This window comes from Myotis myotis, unplaced genomic scaffold (assembly GCF_014108235.1).
Source record: "Myotis myotis isolate mMyoMyo1 unplaced genomic scaffold, mMyoMyo1.p scaffold_m19_p_7, whole genome shotgun sequence".
NCBI lineage: Eukaryota > Metazoa > Chordata > Mammalia > Chiroptera > Vespertilionidae > Myotis > Myotis myotis.
In genome coordinates this window covers 3,747,805-3,765,662 of record NW_023416379.1, presented here as the reverse complement: position 1 = coordinate 3,765,662, position 17,858 = coordinate 3,747,805, and positions in this window count along the sequence as shown.

Sequence of the window (17,858 nt, the reverse complement as noted above, 5' to 3'; positions counted from 1 at the left end):
AATCCACGTCCGAGACTCTTATACACAAAGCTGCGTGGCCATCCAGAGGGAGGTGAAACCGCATCTCGTGGTAAAAAGGGGTGTTTCATGGAGGTGCCCTTTGGTTGCACAAAGTAGGATTTCAAACGGTCAAAGGGGGAGGGGGCTCCAGGCCGAGGACTGGCCTGAGGGCAGCCAAGGACAGGTCAAGGACAGGTGAGCAGGGGCGGGGCAAGCCCAGCCTCTCAGCTCTGGGACTGGCTGCACCAAGGCCCCTGGAGAGCCCCGGGTCCTGCCCCCCGCCCTGCCGTCCCCGCGGCTGCCAGGCGGCCATCGCTGGCCTTCGGGCCCCACATGCGTCACGTTCTTTGAAATATGGCTCCCAGGCGTCGGTCCACAGCCATGGTCATTGGTCATTACCACCCAGTCTCACTCCTTATCTCCACCAGCCCTGCTCGCCCCCCTCTCTGCGTCAGCTCCACTGGCCCTCAGCTTCTCTCCTCTCCGAGCTGCGCTCCGAGCCTCACTGCAACTCCAGCCCAGCTGCTTCCGAAAGCAAACCCCACACACCCACCTCCTGTCTGACCAGGACCTCCTGCCTCCCATCACCCACTTTCTCCCTCCCTCTGCCCTGGGTTTCTGCACCTGAGGCCTCTTGCCCCTCCCATGGGACCCCCTGCGTCTGTATCTGCTGCGCCACCCCTGTCCCTGTGCAGGCAGATCTCGGTGTCCCTGGTCCATCACTCTCCCTGGGCTTCTTGATTCTGCTCCCCAGTGCTCTCCCCTCGCGCCCTTCTGCCCGGTCGCCTCTGCCTCACACCAGGCTCCTGAGCAAGCAGAGGCCTCTCCCAGCAGCAGGTCGGGGCTCCTGCAGCGTCACAGTCCCACCCCGCTGGACCCTCATCAGGGCCCTTGAACCTCCTCCCGCCTCTTCCAAACTCCCCGTCCTCACACTTGGTCACCTTTTCCCTCACTGTCCCCCTCTCCGCACTGTCCTGCTTCATAGGCCACTGCAAAGAAACCCCAAGGTCATTAGGTAACAGCTCTCAGGTCTCCCCGCCTTCTGGGAGAACCCCAACCGCACGGCTCCCTCCTTTCCTCCTGCCTGAGGGCTTTAATCCTCTTCCGGAATTTCCTGTCCGCCCGCCTCCCAGACAACAATCTTACTTCCCCTGGATTAGCAACCACATTGTGGGGTTTTAGAAAGTGAAAAACTGAGTCCTGACAGTGGACCGCAAGGGTCTACACGACCCAGCCCCCGTCTAACTCTCGGCGCCTCCACCGTTCCCCAGGGTCCGTGTGGCTCCCTCCTCTCGCTGCTCCTGTCTTCTTGTGATTCTTTGAAAATGCCAAGTGCACTCCTACTCCTGGGCTCTCAGCTTCAACGCTCCTTTTCCGGGGAGGACTCCCAGTCTCGGCTCCCCTCCCCTCTTCCCTCAGGCTTCGGTCAGGTGTTAGCTTGCAGGGAGGTGCTCGCCGGGCCACCCCCCAGGCCTCAGCCTCCCAGCACCCTCACGCTGCACCTGGAGGCACCCCCGAAGCGGAAGGAGGTGGAGCGGAGAGCGCAGGGACGTTCTGCTCCTGCTGCAGCCCCAGGCCCAACCTGCTGGCCTGGTGGGAGCCATGCAGACACAGGCTCATGTTGCTCCCATCTGAACACAAACAGTGAGAAAGCCCTGGTCAGCCCCTCCCCCTCTGCCCCCCTCACAGACACCCTTCTCTTCTGGAAAGGGCCCCACTCCTGTCTGTGCTTTCTCCACCACGACTCAACCCTTCACACCCGCCAGCTGAATTGCGACCCTCCCGCCACATTGAAATTGGCTCAGCTAGGGATCAAGTGACTTGCACATCGTCACATCCGATGGCCCTGCTCTTCCCATACCTTCTGCAGCGTATGACGGGGCTGACTGTACTCTTGTTCTTTTTCCTTTTTTAGAGAGAGTAGAGGGAGGGGAGAGACAGAGAGAGAAACATCAATGTGAGAGAGACGCATGAATTGGTCGTCTCCCACACTCGCCCGGGTCAGGGCCAGGGATCAAGCCTGCAACCGAGGTATGTGTCCTTGACCGGAATCAAACCCGGGACCCACATTCTATCCGCTGAGCCAAGCCGGCGAGGGCTGACCATACTCTGCTCAAAAGGCCCCCTTGAGCCCGGCCGGGTGGCTCAGTGGTTGAGCATCGACCTGTGAACCAGGAGGTCATGGTACGGTTCCCAGTTGGGGCACATGCCCGGGTTGTGGGCTGAATCCCCAGTGTGGGGCGTGTAGGAGGCAGCCGCTCAGTGATTCTTTTTCATCATTGATGTTTCTCTCTCTCTCCCTTCCTCTCTCTGAAATCAATAAAAAGAGTATATATATGGAAGCAGCTCTTTCCCCTCTGTGAGGTCCGCTCAGGGGCCAGCCAATTCGAAGCAGCTGTGCTGTCCATGGTTTAACCTCCTCACGCCCACCCGGCCACTGCTCACATTTTCTCTGTATCACGCTCTTGCTAGTACCATGTCACACGTGTGTGCTACCTAACACACAGCTTATTCTCGTGTGCTTTTGTGTAAGTTATATCGTGGTCTATGTTGCCGTCTGCAAATTGGTTTTTTTTGTTTGTTTGTTTGTTTTTCAGCGTCATATTGTTTAGTCTTTCTTCCTGGGCCATGGTTCTCATTTCAATGTTAAATTACACAAATTGCTTATTCCAACCAAATTGAATTTCCTGGGAAGATTTGGGAGGAAAAATGGCAGAAAGGCCCATGGTCTCCTAGGGACAGGATGGTCTAGTGACAAGGGCTCCTAGAGTCTCCTTAAACCAGGAGGTGGCATGGCAGTGGTCAGAGGACAATGAAAGGCCTTTCTTCCTGAAAACAGCACTGCAAGGGGGTGTGCTCATGCTTAGTGCTGTCAAGCATGGCGTTCGGGAAAGAGCCGTTCCCTTCGTTCTGTGCTTGGAATAGGTTTAAGTTTGGTGAGCAGCAAGGGGCAGTCCTGACTCCATCAGCGAGTCCACGAGACCCAGGTGGTGGGAGTGAAACCGTTTGCTCATGGGCGGCCTGTTTGTTACTCACCGCTAGCTGCACGTGACTGCCTGCGAGAGGGAGAACGTCCTTCCCTCCATCTGACCTGTTTCCTTCTCTCTCACTTTGCATTGCAGTCCCTTTTCATCCACGAATAAAACCTCGGCCCCCACGTGGCTGGGCCGGCTGAGGCCCTGGGCCCCCCTGGGAGACCGTCCGTGTTTTACAGGCTGCAAATTGGTTTTTTCACTCAGCGTTACGTCGAGGGCTTCGCCTGCGCTGTCGCGAGTCATGTAGCTTGTTTCTTTTCACACCTGAACCTTACTCCTCAGAGCTAACAGCCCACAGGTGATTCTCTTGCCCCCGGGATGTGTCCAGGTTTTTTGTTTTTTGTTTGTTTGACGGGAAGCGTTGCTGTTGAGTGTTCCTGTCCGCGTCTCCGCACGCTGTGCCAGGATTTCTCTCGGGCAGGGGCTAGGAGCAGGGCGGCGGAGCCAGAGCAGTGCTTTCCGAGGTGCGAGGTGCGGCAGGCCCGTGGGGAGGAGCGGTTCGGGCTGCACAGCACCTGGGCCGCCCACCTCTCTGCGTACGCGGCTCGGAGCGCCGGTCGAGGGGGAAAGGGCATCTTGTTGTAGGCCTAGTGAGCCCTACACGCTGTGGAAGAGGTGGATTGGGGCCAGCCCTGAGTCCCAGGACCGGTGTGCCGGAAGACAGCCACGTGAAGACGTGACTACACGGCCGGTGAGGCAGAAGCGGACATTGGCGATGTGTCTACCAGCCAGGAAATGCCAGACTTGCCAGCAGCCACCGGGAGGTAGGAAGACCAGGAAGGAGTCTCCCCTGGAGCCTCAGAGGAGAGGGCCCACCAGCGCCGTGAATGCTTCCCACGGGGCAACTTCCCATCCCCCGGCAAGTCTCCCCTTCATCACCTCACCCGCCTGATCACTGTGCACAGACAGCGTGGTGTCTCATGGGGTTCCCTCGCCCACTCACTTAATTTGGGGTGACACAGCCCATGCTGCCGGGCTCTGCCCACATCCCTTTACACTCCCGGACGTTCTCCATGGCACCGCCAGTCTTCCCCAAGGACCCTTCCCAGCGTACCCCTTTCCCAAGCAGCCCTGGGTGTGCCTGTTTCGGGGTCTTCTGAGGAACTAACCATTTTAAAACACCGATATTCCACGGACATTTTAGAATATCTTCTCAGGCTGCGTGAAAATCTTGTTGCAATTTTGTTTTGCATTTTTAAAATAGACTGTATAGGCCAGTTTTGGGGGAGAATTATGCCCTTATGACATTAAATATTTTTACACACGAATAGGAAACTTTTTTTTTCACTTATAGGTCTTTTTTTAGGACCTTTTAACACAGGTTTTATAATTTTCTGAGAAATGGTCTTGCACACATTTTACTAGATGTCTTTCAGGCACCCTTTCGTTTCGTCGCTATTGCAGATAGCGGGGGGTTTGTTTTGTTTTAATTCTGCTACAGAAATGCCGTCGATTTTTGCTCTTGGTCCTGTTTGTTCGGTCTGCCTGGGGATGGTTGGCTGGATTCTGGACATTGTATGTGAGAAGTGTGTGTCCGGAGCTCTTTGCCAGTCTGGCAACGCCTACAGACTTCTTAGAAGAATATTTTTAAATGCAGTTAACTAGACGCATGGGCTTCCAAAGAAACCCATGACATGAGTTGCAACCCAAAGGCGCTGGGGTGCGTAGACCCCAGATTAGGAAAGCGGAGAAGTTCTGGGGGACGCTCTCTCCCCGGAGGGTGTTCACCGCCAACCTCGGGAGGCAGCGAGTGGAGCTCCGTTCCCGTCACCCAGTGGTAATGAGCTGAGTGGAGGCTGAACTGCAGGTAGAAAGGCTTCGGCTACCTCTGGTCTTCAGGCCCCCGCGGGGTGCACCCCGCCAGGGGTCCCGCACAGGGACTTGGTTTGTGTTAGGTAACTCCCAACAGAGAGAAAATCCCAACCATTCAGTGTTATGGGAATATATTTGTCGGAAGCAAATACATTTCCACAGAGAATAGCCTCATGCAGATTGTAGCCATCAAGACATTTAATCACCGGGTTTTGACATTTAAGAACTCGGGAGTTTGGCGTTGCCTTGGCTTTCAGAGATAGGCAGAGCTTGATGAGCCAAATAAATTAATTTCCAGTTTTCTGCTGAAAATGCTGTACATAGCATTTTACTAGTTCTGTCTGTCATCTTTTTATGAGGACCATTAGCTATTCCTCTAGCATACTATTTTTGTGAGGAAAAGAATACTTCTAAATGTATTTATTCATTACTGAATAACAAGGCAAATGAAAGATCAGAAAGCAGTTGCCTTCTGTGCATTCAGTGATCCAAAACATGGTTTAGCATATTTTTAATGTACAGTTCTGACCTTTGAGTTAATTTACATGGGATGTTGGCAACAGAAAAGATTATATAAAAGTGCAGCCTCCTTCTACCAAATAAAGACCTGAGTTTAAAAATATATATATTTTTATTGATCTTTAGAGAGAGAGGAAGGGAGAGGGAGAAAGAGAAACATTGATGAGGGAGTGAAACATTGATCGGCTGTCTCCTGCACGCCCCCTACTGGTAGAAATCGAGCCTGACACCTGGGCATGTGCCCTGACTGGGAATCGAACCGGCAACCTTTCCGTGTGCCCAACCAACTGAGCCACGCCCTCCAGGGCAAAGACCTGAGGGTTTTGTTTTTGTTTTAAATCTCCTTAAATTTAGAAATATTATGGGTAAATGTTTGGTTAAGACAAAAAATTTTAGGACTTTATTTTTTTATTTTTAAAAAATATATTGCACTGACTTTTCACAGAGAGGAAGGGAGAGGGATAGAGAGTTAGAAACATTGATGAGAGAGAAACATTGATCAGCTGCCTCCTGCACACTCCTACTGGGATGTGCCTGCAACCAAGGTACATGCCCTTGACCGGAATCGAACCTGGGACCCTTCAGTCTGCAGGCCGACGCTCTGTCCACTGAGCCAAACCGGTTAGGGCTAGGGCTTTGTTTTTTAAGGTAGTTTTAGGTTCACAACGAAATTGGGGGGAAGGTACAGAGATGGCTCAAATACCCCCTGCTCCCGATATCCCCCCTCAGAGGGTACATTGGTTACAACTGATGAACCGACACTGACATAGCATAGTCACCCAAAGTCCATAGTTTACATAGCAGTTCAGTTTTGGTGTTGTAAATGCCATGGGTTTGGGCATGTCATTCGATAATGGCACCTGTCAATCATACACAGTCTCCCTCATTACCGCAGGGGATATGTTTCAAGACCCCCAGCGGATGCCTGAAACCAGGGGTAGTACTGAACCCCATATGCCAGGTTGCCTCCTACTCATCCATACCTTTTTATTAAAGGCAGTTCTTGATGGCTTCTCTCTGGCACATCCGAGCCAGCATCACTTCTCTTGCCCTCTGGGGACACTGCTAAGGAAAATAAGGGTGGCCTGAGCATACTACGACCGTCCCTGTGGTACCCCAGGCAGCTACTGAGTAGCGAATGGGTGCGGAGTATCTACAGCTTGGAAACCCTAGACAAGGGGATGGAGCAGGAAGGCACACCATTTCATCACACTCCTCAGAACACACTTAATTGAAAACTTCTGAATTTTTTATTTTTAGAATTTTCCACTTAATATATTTAGACCGAGGTTGACCATGGATAATTGAAACCATGGAAAGCAAAACCGCAGATAGGGAGGACTACTGTATTTTCACTGCCCAAGAATTCTCTGTGTTCTGCCTACTGACGCCTCCCTGCCTCCGACTTCTGGCGGTTACTGTTCTTTCTACTGTCTCCACGGTTTGCTTTTTCCAGAATGCCATATCGTTGGAATCATATAGTACCTAGTTTTTTCAGATTGGCTTCTTTCTATCAACGCTCTATCCATTTAAGATTCCTTCATGTCTTTTTATGGCTTGATAGTTCATTTGTTTTTAGTACTGAATACTATTCCACTGTATGGATGTACCACAGTTTATTTATCCACTCACTTGCTTAAGAACAACTTGGTTGCTTCCAAGTTCTAGTGATCAGGAATAATGCCGCTGTAAATATCCATGCGTAGGTTTTTGTGTAGATGTAAGTATTCAGCTCTTTTGGGTAAATACCAAGGAGCACAATTGCTCGATTGTCTGTTAAGAGTACATTTAGTTCTGTAAGAAACCACCAAACTAGCTTCCAAAGTATCTGCGTCATTTGTATTCCCACCAGCAATGAATGAGAGTTGCTCCACATCTGAATCAGCATTTGGTGTTGTCAGCGTTCTCGATTTTGTGTGTGTGTGTGTGTGTGCGTGTGTGTGTGTGTGTAATGTAGCATATTCACTAGAGTAACACCAGGGCATATTTAACTTTTTGTTTTAACTAATTCTTTATTGTTGAAAGTATTACATATATTCCCCCTCCCATTGATCCCCTCCAGCACGCCCCTCTTCCCCCTCCCTGCCCCAGGTCTTTTGCCTCTTTTGTTAAGTTCATTCCTAAGTATCTTAATTTTTTTGTTGCAGTGGTAAATGGGATTGTTGTTTAGTTTCTTTTTCTGTGAGTTCATTATTGGTGTATAAAAAAGCCATTGATTTCTGGGTATTGATTTTGTATCCTGCTACATTGCCAAATTCATTTATTAAATCTATTTGGGTTTTTTTTTTTTTTTGGTGGAGTCTGTAGGGTTTTCTATGTATGATATGTCATCTGTGAATAATGAGAGTTTTACTCCCTCCTTTGCAATTTGGAAGCCTTCTATTTCTTCTTGTCTGATCGCTGTGGCTAGGACTTCCAGTACTATGTTGAATAAGAGTGGTGAAAGCGGACATCCCTGTCTTGTTCCTGTTCTTAGGGCAGATGCTTTTAATTTTTGCCCATTGAGTATGATTCTGGCTGTAGGATTGTTATATATGGCCTTTATCATGTTGAGATATGCTCCCTCTATTCCCACTTTGCTGAGAGTTTTTATCAAAAATGGGTGTTGAATTTTGTCAAATGCTTTTTCTACATCTATTGATATGATCATATGATTTTGTCTTTTAATTTGTTTATGTGATGTATCACATTTATTTGCAAATATTGTACCAGCCTTGCATCCCTGGAATAAATCCCACTTGGTCATGGTACAGGATCTCTTTAATGTATTGCTGGATGAGACTTGCTAATATTTTGTTGAGGATTTTAGCATGGATGTTCATCAGGGATATTGGCCTGTAATTCTCTTTCTTTGTAGTGTCTTTATCTGGTTTTGGAATTAGGATAATGCTGAACTCATAAAAAGAGTTTGGAAGTGTTCCTTCCTCTTGGATTTTCTGAAATAGTTTGAGGAGGATAGGTGTTAGTTCTTCTTTGAATGTTTGGTAAAACTCCCCTGTGAAGCCGTCTGGACTTGGGCTTTTGTTTGCTGGGAGTTTTTTGATTATGGCTTCTATTTCATCTGTTGTTTTTGGCCTATTCAGGTTTTCTGATTCCTCCTGATTCATTTTTGGGAGATTATATTTTTCTAGGCATTTGTCCATTTCACCCACATAGCTGTTCATAGTATTTTCTTACAATCCTTTGTATTTCTGTGGTGTCGATGGTTATTTCTACATTTTTGTTTCTGATTTTATTTCTTTGGATCCTTTCTCTTTGTTTCTTGATGAGTCTGGCTAACGGTTTATCAATTTTGTTTATTCTTCAAAGAACCAGCTCTTGGTTTCATTGATTTTTTGTATTTTTTTTTCAGTCTCTATGTTATTTATTTATGCTTTAATCTTTATTATTTCCTTCCACTTCTGCTGGGCTTTTCTTGTTGTTCTCTTTCTAGTTATTTAAGTTGGAGGGTTAAATAGTTTATTGCAGATTTTTCTTGTTTTTTGAGGCATGCCTGTAGTGTTATGAACTTCCTTCTTAGGACTGCTTTTGCTGTGTCTGATTTTGGGTTGTTGTGTGTTCATTTTCATTTGTTTCCAGGAAGTTTTTTTATTGCTTTCTTGATCTCATTGGTATCCCATTCATTTAAAACACGTTATTTAGCCTCCATGTGTTTGAATGTTTTTGGGTGTTTTTACTGAAGTTGATTTCTAATTTCATTTCACTGTGATCTGAGATGATGCTTGATATGATTTCAATCTTGGACTTGTAGAGACTTGTTTTGCATCCTAACATGTATGTGGTCTATCATTGTGAAGAATGTATATTCTGCAGCTTTGGGGTGAAATGTTCTATAAATGTCAAATTAAATCCATCTGATCTAGGGTGTCCTTTAGAGTCTCTGTTTTCTTGTTATGTTTTTGTCTGGATGATCCATCCAGTGAAGTCAGCGGAGTTCCCTACTATGACTGTATTGTTGTCGATCTCTCCATTAAAGTCCTCTAGAAGTTAATTTATATATTTAGGTGCTCCTATATTAGGTACATATATGTTTATCAGGGATATATCTTCTTGTTGGATCAATCCCTTTAGTATTATGTAGTGACCTTTGTTGTCTCTTGTGATGGCCTTCATTTTAAAGTCTGTTTTGTCGGATATGAGAATTGTTATTCCAGCTTTTTTTCTTTTCCATTTGCATGGAAAATTTTTTTTCCATCCTTTCACTCTCATCCTGTGTGTGTCTTTTGTTCTGAGTGAGTCTCTTATAGACAGCATATAGTTGGGTCATGTTTTTGTATCCATTCAGCTACCCTATGCCTTTGGATTGGAGCATTTAATCCATTTACATTTAGAGTTATTATTATTATTTTTTTTGTTTGTTTTTTGTTTTTTAATTAAATCTTTATTGTTCAGATTATTACATTTGTTCCTCTTTTTCCCCCCCATAACTCCACTCCTCCCAGTTCCCTCCCCACCCTCCACCCTCACTCCCCACCCACTGTCCTCATCCATAGGTGCACGATTTTTGTCCAGTCTCTTCCCGCATCTCCCACACCCCTTTCCCCCCCAAGAATAGTCAGTCCATTCCCTTTCTATGTCCCTGATTCTATTATGATCACCAGATTATTTGTTCACTTGATTCTTAGATTCACTTGTTGATAGATGCGTATTTGTTATTCATAATTTGTATCTTTACCTTTTTCTTCTTCTTCCTCTTAAAGGATACCTTTCAGCATTTCATATAATACTGGTTTGGTGGTGATGAACTCCTTTAGCTTTTCCTTATCTGTGAAGCTCTTTATCTGACCTTCAGTTCTGAATGATAGCTTTGCTGGATAAAGTAATCTTGGTTGTAGGTTCTTGGTATTCATCGCTTTGAATATTTCTTGCCATTCCCTTCTGGCCTGCAAAGTTTCTGTTGAGAAATCAGCTGACAGTCGTATGGGTATTCCCTTGTAGGTAACTGAGTTTCTTACTCTTGCTGCTTTTAAGATTCTCTCTTTGTCTTTTGCTCTTGGCATTTTAATTATGATGTGTCTTGGTGTGGTCCTCTTTGGATTCCTTTTGTTTGGGGTTCTCTGCACTTCCTGGACCTGTAAGTCTATTTCTTGCACCTGGTGGGGGAAGTTTTCTGTCATTATTTCTTCAAATAGGTTTTCAATATCTTGCTCTCTCTCATCTTCTGGCACCCCTATAATTCTGATGTTGGTACGCTTGAAGCTGTCCCAGAGGCTCCTTACACTATCTTCGTATTTTCGGATTCTTTTTTCATTTTGCTTTTCTGGTTGGGTGTTTTTTGCTTCTTCGCATTTCAAATCTTTGCCTTGATTCTTGTGCTCCTCTGGTCTGCTGTTGGGAGTCTGTATAGTATTCGTTATTTCAGTCCGTGTATGCTTAATTTCTAGTTGGTTCTTTATCATAACATCGAGGGTCTCATTAGATTTCTTGAGGATCTCACTACATTTATTGGCGGCTTCTAGACAGTTCTTAAGAGACCTTAAAAGTGTGGTTCTGAACTCAATATCCTCCATTGACAGTTTTGTCCTGTTTCTTTGTCTCCGCATTTTTTATGCTTTCTTGGTGTACCCCCTAGTAGTCTTTGTGTGCAGTCTTGTTGTAGTTAAGCCTTGATTGTTGTTGGCAATACCGGGGGTGATTTGACCTCCAGGCTAACTGGCTATTAGAGTTATTATTGATAGGTACTTATTTATTGCCATTTTAATTCTGTATGGCTAGGTTTCTCTCTCTTCATTTCTCTTCTTTTCATTGCAGCAGTCCCTTTAGCATTTCTTGTAATGCTGGCTTGGTGGTGATGTATTCCTTCAGCCTTTTTTTTTTTTTTCTGGGAAGCTCTTTATTTGACCATCAATTTTGAATGATAGCCTTGCTGGATATAGTAATCTTTTATTTATTTGTTTGTTTGTTTGTTTATTTATTTATTTATTTAATTTTATTTTTAAGTCACCAAGCTCATTAAGATTGTTTTTCTTAAATGTTAGTTTTTCATTTTATTTCATTTCTTTTTTTTTGCAACTTAAGAGACACAGTTTTCTTTTGCTGCCTTTAAGATTCTCTCTTTGTCTTTAATTTTTGGCATTTTAATTATGATGTGTCTGGGCGTAGGACCTATTTGGGTTCTTCTTGCTTGGGGTTCTCTACGCTTCTTGAACTTGCATGACTTTTTCCTTTACCAGGTTAGGGAAGTTTTCTGCCATTATTTCTTCAAACACTTTCTCTGTCCCTTTCCCCCTTTTTGCCTCTTCTGGCACACCTGCTATTCTAATATTGTTACATTTCATTTTGTCCCACAGCTCCCTTAACCTGTCCTCCTGGTTTTTAATTTTTTTTTCTTTTTGGTTCTCTAATTGAGTTATATTTTCAACTCTGTCTTCTAATTCACTGATTTGATCCTTAGCTTCCCCTGATATGCTGTGTATTCCTTCCAATATGTTCTTTTTAAACATATATATATTTTATTGATTTTTTACAGAGAGGAGGGAGAGGGATAGAGAGTTACAAACATCGATGAGAGAGGAACATCGATCAGCTGCCTCCTGCACACCCCCCACTGGGGATGTGCCCGCAACCAAGGTACATGCCCTTGACCGGATTCGAACCTGGGACCCTTGAGTTCGCAGGCTGATGCTTTATCCACTGAGCCAAACCAGTCAGGACCCAATATGTTCTTTATTTGTGTTATGTCATTCTTTATCTCAGACTTCTTTTTTCATAGTTACTATACCATTTTTCATGCTGTTGAGTAACTTTACCATCATTACTCTGAACTCTGTTTCAGATAAATTTCTTATCTCTGCTTCATTTATCTCTTCTTCTGGAGAATTCTCTAGTTCTTTCATTTGGGTGTTGTTTCTTTGTCTCCTCATTTTGGCTGTCTGTTTGGATTTGTGACTCTGTATTAGGTAGATCCTCTACACCTCTCAATCTCTAGTGCAGGATAGTGTTAAAGGCTGTTTCTGACTAATTAGATCAGGCAAAGACTCAAAGCCTTCAGAGACCACCTCTGCCTGCAGACTGATAGGATTCTGACTTGAGTTGCCCCCCAGGCAATCATTCTCAGGTGTGGTGAGATTTTTTTCAACAGGGTGGGGCAGTTGCTTCTGCCTGGAGGCTAATAGTTATTTTTAGTCTCTTAAGTGGCCTCAGGGCAAGGTGTTTTCCAATAGGGTGTGCCACCTGTCTTCCCTTCAGGCAAGGCAGATGTCTCTGTGGGAAAGGTGTCCTCCGCCGCATGAGGGAATGGCTCAGCCCAGGAAACTGGGGGTGTCTGCCCTGAGTCCCCAGTCTTGGCTTCTGCTCAAACAGCTCCAGTCCACTTCACCCTCCCTCTGCCAGAGCACAAGGTGGCTTCACAGGGAATTTTGTGCATTGGCCCTTTAAGAGGGTGCCTGAATTTTCAGTCATCATTTCTTGGCAGACAGCAACCCCATCACTTTTCACATCCAGATGTTATGTGGGTACCCTTCTCAGCTGTGGTGCTCTCTGCTGGGGGCTGGGGGCGCAGCTTGGAGATTAGATCCCAGAGTTCTCAGTGGCAACCCCCACAGCTGAGATATCTCTCTGGGACTTCAGTTGCTAGCTGTGGGCACCCACCAGCCCTTTTGCACCTCCGCCCCTCCTACCAGACTCTATGCAGTGTCCACTTCTTATCCTCAGGTATCAGGGTTCTCTCCTGTGAGTTTTCTGTTGATTATTCAGGGAGTTTTTCTGTATTTTAGTTGTATTTCCAGTTTGTTCCTGGGAGCATGTCCGTGCAGCATCTGCTTACTCTGCCGCCATTTTAAATCCCGTATCTCATTGTTCTGATTTGTATTTCCCTGATGCCATATGATGTGGAGCATCTTTTCATATCTTATTTTCCATCTGTGTATCTTCTTTGATGAGGTGTCTATTAAGGAATTTGGCTGAGTTTTTAATCAGGTTGTTTTACTATTGTTGAGTTTTAAGAGTTGTTTTTTTTTGTATATTTTGGATAACAATCCTTTACAAGATGTGTCTTTTGTAAACATTTTCTCCCAATCTGTGGCTTGTCCTACTTTCTTGACATTTCATATAGCAAACGCTATTAATTTTAATAAATTCCGTTATTAATAAAGTCAAAATTATTTTTTCATGGATTATACACGAAGATTTTTTTCCTTTTGATTTTTTCCCAAAACTTTTCTTGTTAAAAAAGAAACACTACATATAGTACAGTACTCTCCATATCACAGAATTTAATTGCTTGAGGTCAGCTGGAAGAGAAACGTAGCCCTCCGTAATATGTGACTTTAAAAGGGTCATTGCAATTCTCTACCTTATTGATTCAAATCAATTCAAACGTTGACTGTCTTCTATAGCCATGCACCGTGCTAAGCGTAAGTGGTGTGACCTGGTTCTGAGAGCCTGTATTTTGTAGCACGCTTGAGTGTAAGCAGTGCAGGATTGCTCCTTAGGCGAAATGTACCAACAAGATGGATCAAAAACAAAGCAAGCCCAGCCAGTGTTGCTCAGTGGTTGAGTGTTGACCCATGAACCAAGACATCACTGGTTTGATCCCTGATCAGGGCATATGCTTCTCTTTAGTAGGGAGTGTGTTTCTCTCTCATCAATGTTTCCATCTCTCTACCCCTTTCCCCTTCTCGTCTTCCCCCACCCCCCAATATCAATAAAAACATATTTTTAAAAAACAAACCAAAATATTTATTTTCAACAAACTTACTTAGCATTTTGCACACAGAAAAAAATCTAGAAACTATTTCTTAAGGTAATTCTTTTTAAAAACAATATTTTTATTGATCTCAGAGAGGAAGGGAGAGGGAAACATCAATGATGAGAGAGATTGATTGATTGGCTGCCTCCTGCACGCCCCCTACTGGGGTTTGAGCCCATAATCCGGGCATGTGCCCTTGACTGGAACTGAACCCAGGACTCTTCAGTTTGCAGGCCAATGCTCTATCTATGGACCCAAACCGGCTAGGGCTAGGAATTATTTTTAATTCAGCACACATACTAGTACCAGGTTTGAATTTTATGGTTTAATGTTCTTATTGAAGGTCATAGAGGGCAGGTGGCAAGCATCATAACGGTTTCCATGCTGGGGACACTAAAGGTCCCAGAGGAGTCTAAGTTCTGACTTTGCAGACGTGGCTGAGGGCTCAGAAGATGGAGACAGGACACTTTATTCTCCCTGCCTGCTTCTCCTGGACACACCCTCCCTCCCAGAATTCCTTGGGCTAGGGATAAGAAAGTCGAGGGGCTTGAGGACAGATGTGATGCAGAGACCTTGGTGATTTGAAGGTGATCACTCCCTTCCCAGGAGTTTGGACAGGGGCAGGCAGGGTCCTAAGAACCTTCTTCCATAACAATGAGGATTATTGCGGTCACTGGGAGGGTTTGGGGCTGATAAAGGAAGAGACAGGACCACCAGGTGGCAGTGTTGCACAACAGCTTTTTTGCATACAAGGGGAAGTCCCTCACAGCAGGCGACCTTTCAGAGCGTGTACACAGGCAGGGATCCCCACCCCAAAGGGGAAGAGGGCATGGGAATTCTCTGGGCTGAGGGGACTCAAGGGGGTTTACATGTCCAGGTGATGTCACTCAGCCACAGGGTGGGGAGTCTCTGGGTTAGAGAGCTCCCAAGGGCAGCATCAGTTTGGAGTCATGACGGTTAATTTTGTGTCAACTTGACTGGGCCAAGGGAGCCCAGATGTTTGGTTGAACATGAGTCTGGGTGTGTCTGGGAAGGTTTTTCTGGATGAGACCAGCACTTGAATTGGTAGACTGAGTAAATGTGGGTGGGCCTCATCCAATTCGTTGAAAGCCTGAATTTTTTTAAAAAATGAGGCTAAGAAAGGGGAAATGTACTCTTTCTGCCTGACTGCCTTCAAGCTGGGAATTGGTCTTCTTCCTGCCTTTGGACTTGGACTTAAACAGAAAATTACTCCATCTGCTCTCCTGGGTCTCAGCTTGTCAACTACAAATCTTGGGACTTGTCAGCCTCCATAACTGCATGAGCCAATTTCTTAAAATCTATCTACCTATCTATATCTCTACCTCTACCTCTACCTCTACCTCTATCTCTATCTCTATCTCTATCTCTATCTCTATCTCTATCTCTATCTCTATCTCTATTTCTCTCTCTCTCTCTCTCTCTCTCTCTCTCTCTCTCTCTATCTCTATCATCTCTACCTCTACCTCTACCTCTATCTCTATCTCTATCTCTACCTACCTATCATCTTTTATTGGTTCTGTTTCTCTGGAGAACCTTGGCCAATAGCTACAGGGTGTCTTACCTGTGGCTCACAAATGTTTGGTGCAGCTTTATAGGTTACTAGTATAGGAAGCGGGTAGGCTCTAAATGGCTGAAAGGTATGTTTATTTAGACTATCTGTAAAACATGAAACGTTGAGTTGGTACCAGTGGGTTGTGAGCTAACAGTCCACGCCTGGTGTGAAGAAGAAGAAAATGACATGGGCATCTTCTTAGGCCAACACACGGGATCCAGCTCTGGCCATTTTTATTGCAACTATGGAGGGAAAAAAGAAGGTCTCAAATTAGTACACGTCTTAATAGTTAACCATGCTGTTCTTAATTCTGGAGTGTTCTCTGTGAGGCGATGGCAATGAGCTGGGGGTTTTATGTTTCACGTGAACTCTCCGTCACCCTTGCTTGTCCACACCACACCAGCATGGAAAGGGAAGCAAGGGCCCAGGTAACCATAGCAACAGTAACAAAAATAGTTGCATCTTCTCAGCCACGTCTACGTCCTTACTTTTCCTGGCAGAGTCCCAGGTGGTCCCACATGCTCCCCATGGCTGGCAGCCACTGAAGTGTGTCCACTTAATGTTTATCTTTTTCTAAAGTTAAAAGATATTAAGTGCTTATTACAGAGGATCTGGAAAGTAGAAAAATAGAAAGAGAATTAAAAAATGACCCATATGAGAGATAACCACATTTTCATATACTTCATCTTTTTTATGATATATTTATAAATAATAGTTAACATCATTACTGTTTTGCATTCAGCTTTTTACACCTTAAATTAAATAATCTGGTTTTCCTATGTCTTTAAATAGATTTTAGAAGGATAATTAAATTATATATATATATATATTCTTATTTATTTTAGAAAGAGAGGAAGGGAGAAGGATAGAAAGATAGAAAGACTGCTGAGACACATCATCAGTTGGCTGCCTCCTGCACTTCTTCCACTGGGGATTAAGCCTGCAACCTGGGCATGTGCCCTGACCAGGAATCGAACTGGTGACCTCTTGGTTCATGGCTTGATGCTCAACCACTGAGCCACACCAGCTGGATGGATAATTTCTTTTCTCTTTTCTCTTTTTTTCACAAGCAGAATACAGGAAACCTTGGCCAAAGAGTTCCTTGGTTTTGCTTGACTTTGTTTAGGAAGCCGTGTAACCCACGATGTACACTGTTCAGCATCTACAAGGGCCAGCTAGGTCTTTGGTCCCATGGAAATTTTCTTTTCAGGCATGAAAATGTCAAATATAATCATAAAAGCAGCGGCCTAACCTCTGCGCAAAAATGCTGTATCTATTTTTAAATGATTCCACGTAGAAGCGTAGCCTTTAATGCCAGCATAACACTGCCCTCTACAGTGCAGCAGGCTTTGCCCAGCGGTTGGCTGTTTAACTTGGTTCCTGACTTGCCCTTTGCGAGCCAATGATGGGTCTGGGGGAGGTTTCACAGCTGCTGGGAGGTGGACCTCAGTTCTCAGCATCTCCTCCCCAGGGTCCCCTCAGAACTGGCTCACGGTGTTCAAAGCAGAGGGGCTGGGAGCGATGTTGGAAGAGGGAAGAGAACAAAAGGGAGTCAGTGCCATGAACTCTTGAGCAGCCTCCAATTTCACTTTCCTGTTCATTTCAGGCTCCCCTCTGCAGGTCTTTGCAGAATCTCCAGCAAATGTCCACATTGCCCCCTGTGCTGGGAACCCGGACAGCCCCGGTTTCTGCGGGAGGGCACGTCTCCCTGCCCCGGGGAGGGGCTGCAGGCGGTATTCGCTTTATTTGCTTTCCGCTTGGCTCAGGCGCTGGTGTGGGGAATGAGGTGCAAACACAGGCCCGGAATGTTCTCTGCTACAATCTGCGTGGCAGCGGTCCTAAGACCGTTGGAACAAGAGGTAGGCCAAGCTGGACTGAGCTGTGGGAAGAGGCTGCGGGCTGTCCTTGTCCTGTGAAGGGAGGAGGGACATAGAGACTCTAGGACAATGGACCTCGGGCCATTTCCTGAGCTTCTCCTCTCTCCTCAGACTCCCTACTGAAATCAGAACAGCGAGGCATGGCCTAAGGACAGACCAATAGGTCAGTGGGACAGAATAGGGAGCCCGGAAGTAAACCCAGGCCTAAGAGGACAGCTGATGTTTGCCAAAGGTGCAAAGGCAATGAGACAGTGGGGGGGGGGGGGTAGTCTTTCCAACAAATGGTTCTGGAAAAATTGTGTATCCATATGCAAAAAAAGAATTAGGGTTTAGAATGTGCACCATATACAAAA